Source organism: Protopterus annectens, chromosome 10.part0, assembly GCF_019279795.1.
Source record: "Protopterus annectens isolate FY-2018-M chromosome 10.part0, PAN1.0, whole genome shotgun sequence".
Classification (NCBI taxonomy): domain Eukaryota; kingdom Metazoa; phylum Chordata; order Ceratodontiformes; family Protopteridae; genus Protopterus; species Protopterus annectens.
In genome coordinates, this window is record NC_056744.1 from 84,762,202 (window position 1) to 84,775,760 (window position 13,559).

Genomic DNA, 13,559 nt, shown 5'->3' on the forward strand with positions numbered 1-13,559 from the left:
TCCGGCGGAGCAGGTGCTGTTGGAGCCGGTGGAGATCTCAGAGTCGGCTCCGACTCTTACTCCAACCCGGCCTTCGGGTCCGAGTTTGGTACGCGGACTTCTTCGGCTGGACCCGGGGGTGATGTTTGGGACCTATGCTTTCGGTTCCGAGCCTCCCCTCGGTGCTTGGCTGCGGGACTTCCGTCGGCTATCACGGCTCGGAGACCGGACACTCCCAGGATTCTGGGGTCCGGCTTTCAGGGCCATGAGGAGTGCCTTGGCCAAGTCCTCTTGCCATCTCTCCGGCTTTACCGGCACCTTCCCTGGGCGTGGAGACTGGGTCTTTGGCAGTTCCCCTGTCCGTAGCCAGCGGAGCCCCGAGGCCTGTGGTTACCCCAGTGGGGTTCCCTCCTCCTGAGGGTTCTTCGAGTTGTCTTCGGAGGAACCCCCAAGGAAGAGATCGTGCAAGAGGAAGCACGTGGACTCCCGAGTCTATTACATCAGACACTGATATGGATGATGCAGAGGGTCCCAGTCGTCCTCGGATGATGTCTCATTTGCAGACATCTTAGAGATCCTCAAACAACGAGGCGGCTGGATATCCAAACCCCCCTCTGCGGACGAGTCAGTGCTCCTCAAGGCCTTTGGGGCTCAGCCCTCCGCCTCCTGGGTGTCTCCGCCCTTCGACGAGCTTCTGGATTTAGTTTGTCGAAGGGCGTGGGAACATCCAGATACCGTGGAACCAGTTCCTTCTCGTCCAAATAAATTTTTGTCTGCCCCCCCCGAGAAGGAGTTCCTTACTAAAGGCGTGGCTGTAGATGCCATGGTGGTGGCTTCTGCTACACAACAGGACGTGGCAGAGGCTTCAACGTCCGTCCATCCTCCTAATAAGGAGTCTAGGAGTATGTACAGGTACGGGAAGCGCACCCTGACTTCAGCGGCCTTTACTTTAAGGTCTCTGAATTATTTGGCACATTTTACCAGGCTTCAGAGGGATCTGGTCAAGGAGTTGTCAGATTCCCTCTCGGGTAACCTACCTGAGCAGCTAGCCCAGTCGGTTAGCTCTCAGTTGGCTATCCTTACGTCAATTTCTAACTCGTCCATGAGGCTCATTTCCTATGCGGCCGAAGGGGGTAGAGCGGCAGGCACAGGCGTGGCTCTACGTAGACAAGCCTGGCTCCGCTTGTGTCAGTTTGCGGAGGCCTTTAAGTCTTCCTTCGCCGACGCTCCCTTTGATGGGTCCTCATTGTTTGGACCCAAGGTGAAAGACACCCTTACTCGCTGTGAGCAAGAGGGAAAAACTTTATCTGCCGTAGGAGCCCGTTATTCCACTCCCTTTCGGCCTTACCCCAAGGCTAAAGGAGGGGGAAAAATGTGGTTCCGCAAATCTCGCAAGTTTTTCTCCCAACAGCAGGAAGATTCCCCGTCCAGAGGCAGAGGACGGGGAAATTTTTCAGGGAGACGCCGTCCCAGAGGCGGCAGAGGGCCCCGCAATTCTGGAGACCGCGAGTCCTTTCGTGGCTCTTCAGCCTCCCACACGTCATGAGGGATTGCCCGGCTGTGCTGCTCCGGAGCCAGTCGGGTGTCGTTTAGCCAAGCACCTAAAAGCCTGGGAGTCAATCACTCAGGACAGATGGGTGCTACGGATCATTGCCGGAGGTTACACCATCCCATTCACATACTCACCCCCACCGTCCAAACGAATCCCGGACCCACCACCCAGTCAAAGGGAAATAGCAGCCGCAGAAGCTTTAAAGCTGCTAGAAAAAGGAGTCATCCAACCGGTCCCCACAGACCAGATCGGATCAGGAAATTACTCAAGGTTCTTTTTAGTGCCAAAAAAGACAGGGGACCTGAGGCCAATATTGGATCTCAGCAGACTGAACCAATCCGTCACGAAATCCAAATTCCGAATGGTCACGTTACAATCCATTCTCCCATTGTTGGAGAAGGATGTTTGGATGTGCTCCATAGACCTCAAGGACGCCTATTATCACATACGGATACATCAGGCGTCCAGGAGGTATCTGCGCTTCAGCCTGTGAGTCAGTCATTACCAATTTTGCGCTCTGCCCTTTGGTCTCACCACAGCCCCCAGGGTGTTCACCAAGTGTTTGGCAGTAGTGACGGCTCACCTGAGAAGTCTTGGATTCCAAGTGTTTCCCTATCTCGACGACTGGCTCCTAACTGCCACCACCAGGCATCTACTAATGGACAACCTCAAAGCCACCATATCCCTGGGTGTTTCCCTGGGGATTACATTCAATTGGTCAAAGTCTGTCTTGCTGCCCTCTCAACGCATAAAGTTTATAGGAGCAGAGATAGACTCAAGATTGATGCGTCTTTCTTCCTGCCTAAAGGATCCGAACTTTACAGGGCCAAGTTCAAGCTCTGATCTCGAGATCCAAAGCCCCAGCCAGGATGGTTCTACAGGTTTTAGGCTCGATGTCTGCCACGGTTCTTTTAGTTCCTCTAGCAAGATTACACATGAGGATTCTTCAGTGGCTCTTGTCAACTCAATGGTCCTTTCAGGATCTTCCCTCAATCATCACATCATGATTACGGAAATATGCAAAGGGACCTTCGCTGGTGGCTTCAGACATCCAACTTGGATCAAGGAAAACCCTTTGTTCTCCCCTCCCCAGTGGTTACCCTGACGACAGATGCCTCCCACATAGGGTGGGGGGGGGCATTGTCTGGGCAGGCTAGTTCAGGGCTCCTGGCTTCCAGACGAAGCTCTTCTCCACATCAACGTGTTGGAGATGAGGGCTGTACTTCTATCCCTACAAGCCTTACACAAGTTTCTTCCTCAGGGCATCATCGCCATCCACACAGACAACATGTCGGTGGTTTGGTACCTGAACAAACAAGGAGGGACCAGATCATACCCCCTTTGCAGAGAGGCCATGAGAGTGTGGGAATGGGCTATAGCTACCAACCGCTTCTTGGTAGCGACCCACATCCCAGGAAAGTCAAATATATTGGCAGACAAATTGAGCAGGACAATTCTCTCTCCTCACGAGTGGTCTCTAAACCACACAGTAGCAGCTCAGGTTTTCAGGAGATGGGGGACGCCGTGCTGCGACCTGTTTGCAACTCCACTGAACACCAAGTGCCAAAGGTTTTTCTCCTTGATCCCACATCAGGGAGTACCAGCCATGGATGCTCTAGCACAACCTTGGCCAACAGGGCTACTTTATGCCTTTCCTCCAATTCCGCTTCTTCCCAGAGTTATTCAAAAAGCTTCTCAACTGGGGTCTTCAATGATACTGATTGCCCCATACTGGCCTCGTCAGGTATGGTTTCCCTACCTGAAGAAGCATGCAGTGGACGATCCGTGGACTTTAGACCTAATTCCGGACTTGTTAATCCATCAGTCGGGACATCGGCATCAGTCCCTTCAATCTTTGAATTTGACAGCTTGGCTCCTCCACTTCCGACTTTAGTCAGAAGGCACAAACTAGACCGGAAGTTGTTCACATTTTATCTTCGGCCCACAAACCCACCACTAACAAATTGTACCTTAGTAAGTGGAAGAGGTTTGCTATCTGGGCTCAACTCAAGGGCTTAGACCCTATCACTGCTCCTGTCCCAGAGGTCTTGAAATTCTTAACATCCCTATTTAATCAGGGATCTTCTGTCTCAACTATTAAAGTCCAACTAGCAGCTATCTCTAAATTCCACGAATCCATGGATCCTCCTTTGATGAGCTGCAGACTATGCAAAACTTTCATTAAAGGTGCGAGCCTATTAAGACCCCAGTTTTTCATCCTGCACCTCCGTGGGATCTTGATTTGGTGCTTGCATTAACATCTCCCCTTCGAACCGGCTGCTACATGCGAGTTAAAATATCTGTCTTGGAAAACTGCCTTCTTAGTTGCAATTACTTCTGCAAGAAGAGTTTCAGAGCTTCAAGCTCTGTCTATTAAGCCACCGTGCTTGATTTTCCACAAGGATAGAGTATCACTTAGGCCTAATCCATCCTTTGTCCCAAAGATCTGTTCTAGTTTCTGCCTACAACAATCTCTAGAGCTACCAGTTTTCTTCCCAAAATTCTCCAATGAAGCAGAATACACTCTTCATAAATTGGATGTTCACAGGCAATTACGCTTCTATTTAGACAGGACTCAGCAACTTCGTAAGTCAGACCAGTTGTTTGTGTCCTTCTCAGATAATAAACGGGGCCAAACCATCACAAAAGCTACTATCTCAAAATGGATCAGAGATTGCATAACTCAGGCTTATTCTTCTTCGAATAAGCAACTTACAACATCTTTCAAAGCTCATTCTACCAGAGCTATGGCTACTTCTATAGCTTTTCATTCCAAGCTCGCTATTTCGGAAATCTGTGCTGCGGCTACTTGGTCCAATCCGCACACTTTCATTTCCCACTACAAATTGGATGTGGCATCTAAAGGATGAGCATCATTTGGTTCCACGGTACTCAGGAGTGTTTTCCAGTGAGCCACCCAGGATTCAGGTGCTAGGGACGCTGTCCCATCAGTCAGAATGTAGGCGAGATAGGATCACATAACATCTTTTAGTTATGTACTCACCATAACTTCAGATGTTTGGGATCCATCTCGCCACATTCCTAATACCCACCCTCCTTCCCCCTGCCTTGGAGATCAGAAGAGATTGAACGGTTTTGAGTTCTACTGTTTTATCTTGTTTCATCTGACGATGTTATATAAGCAGGGTATGCATGTGTGCATGTATGCGGACAAACTAGATCTGGGGGAATGGTAGTGGTGCATCCTGGGATATAATAAGCTCAGCCAATAAGAGACTTCGCTCTTTGGCATAAGCGTGCCGAGTCGGAGCCGAGGGATCGGCTCCGAACCCATCAGTCAGAATGTAGGCGAGATGGATCCCAAACATCTGAAGTTATGGTGAGTACATAACTAAAAGTTCAAGTTGGGAACACAAGAAAGTTTAGCAACTTGTTAATGGTCTCACAGTATATAAGTCACTAGCAAACTGGATTCAAACCCAGGTTTCACACTTTGGAGATCAGTACATGAAATCACTAGAATGTACCATACTGGAACAAAATACATCATTTTCACTGATCCATGATCCTGTAATAGGAACAGTGTCCAGGCCTTTTCCCTGCAACTTTACTGACTGGTGATAAGCAGGCTGTTTCAACTGCAGTCAAAGCAAGCATTTTCACTAAATTTGATAATGCCAACATGTGCCCATTGTATAATTAATGTGTAAAAAAACAATAAAACAACCACTATCTACCATTGTCAAAGTGGTAAACCCTATCCTACCAGGAAGGCTTCACCCTAAATAACTTCCTAGTATTAATATTTTTAACCCAAGATTGTACCTACCTATTTTTTACATAAATTGCATGTGACAGTCTGAATCACCCCTTGGAAAACTTGACAATTTAACAACTCAAAAATCTATACTAGCATGTTTGTTCTAATGAGTGCCCTGTGTGAAGTTAAATTGATAGCCTGCCCATTGAAGGCTCATATAGTTATCCCAGGGAAGTCTACCCCAAAATGGTATGCTTTAATGTCATTTGTTTATTATTCCACCTGATATGTTTGCTCTTTTAAAAATTCTAATGCATTTTAAAGACTTAGTCCATTGTAAATCATATTCAGTGCTACATATGTTTTAGCTTAGGATCAAATGTAAATTCCTTTGCATAGTTATACCGCAGTCAGTTTTTATAAAGATTGTTCCCTGACATCAGTACATTGCCATCTTTCTTAGCTCCCTCCACTCCCATAATCAGGTTGACAGGACAAACACTACATGGCTACAGCTAAAGCCTGAAGAATTATGGGTTCATACTGCTTCCTTTCCTGCAGGTGCTGCTGAACTCATTTTTGTTTTGGGGATATCCTGTCTCTACTTATATAGTGACTGGGTTTCCCTCACTGATAGCCCATCCGCTTGTGGGGGAGGAGAACCACATCTATGACTCACCAGAAGGGGTGCCATGGAGCAGAAAGATGAGCAAGCTCTTCCAGGGAACTAGTGCTACATGCACCATCAAAACTACAGTAGCAGCAGTCCCATAATCCCATGTGCCATGTAGTGATCTTCAGTCAGGTTGTAGGTAGGTTCTACGACAAGCATGCTGTGATTTTTCCCCCTTCTGTTCTTCTAGTTTGTGGCAATTTGAACCCTAAGACTTGATAACTGTTGAGACCCAGGCTAAGTGTGAACAGACATGACACATCTGCATGATTGTGTGAGGCATTAATAGGTTCTAACAGTGATCAGTTCTTTTGTCATGCCACACATTATTACTGTATAACAGCAGAAAATTATAAAGTTCTTTGTAACAATTTGCTGTAGATTTTGGAATCAGGCAGTATTTACGTTGCAGTATGTTGCATAGTGAAGTTTTTTTCTCTCAAAAATCTTTTTATTGATTTATAAAGTATGACATAACAAAACAAAACATCAAAACATTATAAATCTTATATATGAGTTGATTGAATTTATACACCTTGTAATAATGCATTTCAGCTCATGAAGGTGAGAGCAAAACAATATCTAACAATATATACAATATATACAATTGATAACCAAGAATCAAAATATGAAATGAGACTATAGCCAAAATGAGAAAGTGAAGTATGAGAGTAAATAAATCCACATAATGTATTGTGACAATGAATATGATAACTATTAATCACTATTAATAATGAAGAGGACCTTCTCTAAAACTTTATTATTTAAAACCCTTTTCTTAGGACTCTTCCAAATAGTTTTGTGTGCATAAATATACAAATATGCCATTGTTCTAAAGGCATTCCAATTTAATTTAGTGCAATCAAGCCAGTTTTTGGTAATGTACAGTTTAATAAGAGAACAAATGAATACCAGCACATGAGTATCCAATTTAGAGATGAATCATGGGAATGTGTAAGATTGCAATTTCCCATGATAAAGTGGATTTATGGTACCCCATTTTCTGTAACCTTACTTTCAAGGAAGTCCAAAGTTTATGTGAAAAGTGGCAATACCAAAACATGTGTAAAAGGTCGGCTTTGGGAAAAGAGCAACAAGGGCATGATGGAGACTTGTTCACGTCAAATTTGTTAAGTTTGGAAGGAGTATAATAAGCATTGTCATTAATCATCAGTTGGGTATAAACCAAATTCTTGAAAGGAGAGTATTCCAGAGTATTTCTAATGGCCAAAGGTTTTTGGTTGTCTGTTAAATGAGGGTTATGAATAACCCAAAAGTTCGAGAAAAGACATGACAAATCTTGTATTAATTTAGTTAATAAATTATAAGATTTTGACAACATTTTCTCAGGTAGTAATAATGTTTTAATTATCAATTCCAAATTATTGAGATCTTGTTCTCTTGGCATCATAAGATTGCGATTATTTATAACCACATCCCTTATTTGGCGTAGTATTGTAGTATAAGTACAGTTGACATTCAGAATCTTACATAGTTCAGCCAGGGACATGTCTTTATATTTCAGAAATGTCCAAACCTTAATATTTTTTATAAGGGGATAATTTGAAAGGTTAAATGATGTATTATCCAGCTTAAAATTTGGGTTCAGGTGAATTGCTTGAAGTATATATGAAATCTTATCCATTTTGATTAGTTTTAATAATTCCTGGAATGCATTGATCTTATGTTTTAGGAAAATCGAGACTTTGAGGGTGTTCAAGATATCAGTAGATATGAAAGGAAAGGCATCAGGGTTTATGTTCTTGGATATAATATATTGATTCCAAATCCTAACCCAATTAGATGTATTATTATTGTGAATGTTATTCATTTTAGAAATGGACAAAATTTATTTGCCAAAACAATTAAGTAATAAAGATAAAAATTTGGCAAACCCAAACCCCCCCTATCTTTGGAAGATGATAATTTAGAATAAGATATTCTAACTGCCTTAGGGAACCACAAACATTTAGCCAATTCTTTATTAACTTTGTCAAAAAAAGATTTCGGGATTATTTGATCTGAAGAACTAAATTGGTACAAAAATTTAGGAAGGATATTCATTTTGATTATGGCAGCTTTTGATAGAAGTGAAAGATTCAAAAGTTCCCATCTACGCATATCTAGCATTATTGTTGACCATAATTTATATACGTTATTTTGAAATGAAGATAGGCTATTATGCTCCATATGAATACCCAGATATTTAACCCCGTATGTAATATGGAAATGAGAATCAGGGAATAAGTAAGATTTATGAGCTAAATGATTCAAAGGAAAAATATGAGTCTTTTGAGGATTAATGTGATAGTCCGATGCAAGAGAAAATTTCTCAATAGAATTCATAATCTTTTTAAAATCTGAGAGAGGAGTTTGAAAGAATATAACTAAGTCATCCGCAAAGGCAGAGAAAAATAAATTATTGTTAAGAATCCTAGGAACTTTGTGAAATGTATTTTGTGATATGTACAAAAGTAAAGGTTCGAAATATATGTTAAAAGAAAAGGAGATAAAGGACAACCCTGTCTCGTACCATTAGTCAGCTTTATAGGACTTGAAGTGATTCCGTTAATATATAGTCTAGTAAAGGATTTTTGTACAGAGTTTTGATAAAATTTATAAATGTAATGGGGAAATTAAAACATGACATAGTCTGAAAGAAAAAAATCCAACACACTCTATCAAATACATTTGATGCATCCAAGATCAGTGCATACAATGGGTTATTATCATGTTTTGTAAGATGTATAATAGATTCCAAGGTCAAGGTGTTTTCCTAAATGCGTCTATGGGACATAAAACCTGTCTGGTCTGGCGAAATTATTGATGAAAGGACATTTTCCAATCTCTTAGCAAGAATCGAAGACAGAATCTTAATATCTACATTGATTAATGAAATCGGTCTATAGTTGCGGGGGTCAGTCTTATCTTTACTATTTTTCAGAATTAGTATAGTTTTTGAAGTGTTCCAGTGGAGATCAGATATGTCATTTATAATTATATAGTTATATACTTTAAGGAGAAAGGGAGCAATTACTGTTTTAAAGGATTTAAAAAAGTTAGGTGTAAAACCATCAGGGCCCGGGGATTTGCCAATCTTTAGCCTATCAATTGACTCTGTAATTTCTAAAAGAGTAAGAGGAGATGAAAGAGTATTTTGCTGTTTTTCATTTAACGTGGGAAATATTATGGAACTTAAAAAACTATTTATATGACTATTATTTATAGTATTAGAAGATTTAGAATATAATTCTGTATAAAGTGATGAGAAAAGATGCAAAACTTCCTTGTCCGTACTATATATTTGATCTTTATATTGTATGGGCGATATTTTAGATCTCTCAAAATTTTTCTTAATTATTCTTGCCAAGGTTTTGGAAGGAATTTGGGCCCATTCTGAGTAAGTGGCTAATAATCTTTGCTCCAATATTGAAAGATTGTTTTGATGTAGTAAAATAAGTTCCTTTTGTAAGTCTATAATCTGCTTTTCATATGAGGGGTCCGGATTTAGCCAATATTGATTTTCAAGAGATTGAATATTCAGTTTTAAACATCTTTCTTTATTATTAAGTTGTTTTTTAAGATATGCAGCCTTACCAATAAACATTCCCCTTAACCTAGCTTTGCATGCCTCCCACTGCACATCATAGGGAATATCTGTTGAATCTAACTCATTTTCCATTTCCTGAATTATTTCTATACACATTTTACTAATTTCTTCGTTAGAGAGCAAGTTATTGTTTAATGTCCAGTTATTTCTTTTGAATTTATGACTCAGGTTAAAATTTAGATTTAATTTTACTAAGATTCTAGAGTGATCAGATAGAAATCTAGGTTCAGTAGTGAAATCTATTAATAATTGTGAAAGGGAATTTGAAATAAGAAAAAAATCCAATCTAGACCATGAATGATAACATTTAGAATAACATGTATAAGTATCAATTTTATTTGAGTATTTAGTGAGTTGTAGAGGGTCTATAAGATTATATTCTAATATTAAGTCCTCCAAAGCAAAGGATGCTTGCTGATTATATGAAGAGGAATAACTTGTACGATCTATGACTGGGTTAATTACAGCATTCCAATCCCCTCCCAAAATAACAAAGTGATCTTTGTATGATGAAAGTATGTTGTAAATCTGAAATATAAAAGTATGTTGATCACTACAATGGCCATAAAGATTTAGTATCAGTAGTGGTTTGTCCAAATTATGTATGAAAGCTGTAAAATAGCACCATCTACCTTTATCATCATATTTTTCTTCAATAATAGTTCCTTGGAATTTTTGCTTAACTATAATACCCACCCCCCTAGAATTAGAAGTGTCCCCTGAAGCTATTATTTTCTTAATCCATTTTTTATTTCTTACTTTGTCCCAGTCGTCCCTAGGAATATGTGTTTCTTGCAAAAAACATATATTTGCTTGTGATTTATACATTAAATGATATAATAAGGATTTCTTATCTTTATTTTGGATCCCCCTTACGTTCCAGGAATCAATTATTAATAAATTAGTCATATAATTATTAAAGGTCTGTTAAAGAAGATATTAAAATATAGATTGTTTGTGATTAAGTAAAGTATAAATGTGGAAATTAAACCAAATTTAGTCTCATTATAACAAATAATACCTATAGGTGTATGTTTCAATGCAAAGTTAACTCTAACCTCATAAGTTTTGCTCTTCCCTACCCCAGTGCCTACCCACCTAAATCTATCTACCAAGGGAAGATGAAAATAACTACATATACAATTTAAAAACTTGGTTACCAAAATCACATACATATGTGAAGAAAATTTAAGTAAAGTCCTAAAAAGGACTATAACCAGGTTAACAAAACTAAACATATTTACACAGCTATCCAAAAACAAGATGCCCGACATATACATTTCCCATTCAAAAATGTACTCAAAAAACTCCTGTAAATTTAAATATAATTGTGACCAGAATATATATGTAGTTAATCTTGTACTACAGTATATATCTATGATGTAAAATGTTAGTAGGATAAAGATTTAATTGGTGCAACATTAATATATTTATACATGTAAAGATCATACATGTATGTGTAGCAATATACGAATATGTCTATAATCAAAAAGGTTTAATGTAATTTAAGAATTTAAAATCTTCACATTCAAATATACACTATATTGCTTTGTATTACTAAATCCTTTAGACAGAGTATCTCTGATTAATCATCTTTACTATCTTTAAAAACAAATTGTATGACACAGGTATATGAAAATCCAATTAGTAATGAGAACATCAGTAAGTCTAGTAAAAGGTCAATCAATATCGTTGAAATCACCTGAGTCTCATATTCTTTAACATAACATAAATATAATATGTAGGATGATATTTTAATAATTATCATAAATGTAAGTATAATATGAGAAAATGCATTAATGTGTACTGTGATAATTACCAAGGGCTTCAACTAACCCTATAGGGTAATATTACACCCTAACACTTCCAGTATTGTCATTAAAAGTATACAAGTGAAAATATATTTTTAACAGAAAATATATACCTAAATTATAAAAATAAAATATTCCACATTTTTTGCAATTGGCCCAATATACCAACAGCAGCATATTAATCACAATAAGTGTTCTTGTAGATGGCATTTAAAGTTGTCAGCGCTTAGTAGATAGTAGATGTGTAAAATAAATTATCTCCTGAATATTATATTTGTTATGCGCCAACTACATGTAAAAGTTATAGCTAAAAACAAGTTTTCAATCTATATTACACAGTGTTTTATCTTAAAAGTTAGTTATAAAGGCTTAAATGCTTCCGCACATATGTAGAACCAGTCCAGTACAAGAAAAAGACTTCCTGAATCACGTAAAGCGCACTGTCACAACCTACAAGAAAGAAAGACACTTACTTGCGAGAAACAGTGCTACTGAAGTCAAAACACAGTTTCAAGGATGAAATCAGCAGTTCTTCAAATGCGGGATATTAGTGGAACAAGAAAACCATATTCTGTGCAAGCAGACAATCGCAAACAAATGTTTACATTCTTTTCAGCTTTCTTTCCGAAGACTTGTCATCAGACCACAGAGTATGCAGCACGAGCAACACAATTCTGATCAGATAAAAATAATTGCATTACCCTAGCGTCACTAGTGACATCCAGAGAGTATACACCAAGGTAAAAGGCTTGTGAACAATTCCAGAGACAAAACCAAGGCATTCAGTGAAGATTAGTGACTCTACGTAGCACAAGAGACCAGATATTATTCCCTCCATTCTGCTGATGTATTCTTAGATGAAGAAACATTACTTTTTCATGTAAACAATGCCAAGTTGATGTTGGTATATTGTAAAGGCGTAACATACTGGAATATTAATATGTGAGTTTGCGACAACTCCAAGAAACATTAAAACACGTTTGATATACAAAAAAGCTGAATTATTTTTTCACCTGTCAGAGCTATGTCATATAATCAATATTATGAAAAAAAGACATAGTATTAAAGGTTATCTCACAAACTTAAAACATCAAATGCACTTACAATAATTATGAGTTTTATTTTTGTGTGTCATTAGCAGGAAGAGCCTTGAATACTTTTAAGAATATGTCTTTTGCTTCTTGTGGGTCTGTGAACACACAAGTCCTGCCATTATAGTTGAAAGAAAGAGTATTAGGATAACACATCCTAAATTTTATTCCCCTTTTAATCAGGTCTGCACAGAATGGAAACAGTTTTTGTCTGTTTAATTTTATTTGAGCTGGTAAATCCTGTGAAAAAGTCAATTTATGTTTATTCCAGATGAGATATTTTTTACTTTTGGCTGCTTCTAAGATTGCTGGGTATCCTGAAAGTTTAATAACCTTGTGTATATAATCCGAGGTGAAGTAGAGTCTTGTCTAACACGCAGGGCTCTGTGTGCACTTTCTACAGTTAAAGTTTTTGTATTTGTGTCACAATTAAGTAAAGCCTCAAATATTTGTTTAGTCACTGAAATTAAGTTTTGATTTTCATAAGATTCAGGCAATCCTCTAATTATTATGTTATTTCTCCGGCTCCTTGCCTCCAAATCCAGAACTTTAGCTTATAAATCAGCAATTAGATTATCTTTAGATTTTAAGTCATTTTCAATAGATTCTGCTCTTATTTCTATGGCTAAATACTTATTTTCAAGAATGTCCATTCTTTCATTAATCTGTTTTAAAGTTTTACCAAAATCAGTAAATTGGTCAGAAAAATTCTGTATAGCACTCTGAATGGGTTGTAATGCCATTTTTAAGTCTTCTAAATGAAAATTAGAATAATTTTTTTCTTTTGCACTTACTTTTATGATTTCAGTAGATGATTTAGAGGTTTTAAGTCTCTTGGAGCCAGTGTCCTTCTCTGGAGAAAGCATAGAAGAGAATTTGGCCTTAGTTGTCTGTGCATCCATGGAATCTGAGTTGCCAGCCATGCCCAGGTTAGAGGTGTGAAAACAGAGAAACTGACACAGAGATAAGCATCTGGAGTGCACTTGTCCAAAGACTGTTGAAGCCAAAAGTATTCTGAGGTAAAATAATCCAAACGTTTACCTTTTTCCAAAAATAAACAATCTCAAAGTGAAGGACTTGTATCAGAGATAATTTCTGTAAAAAAAAACGTGGAAAAATTTC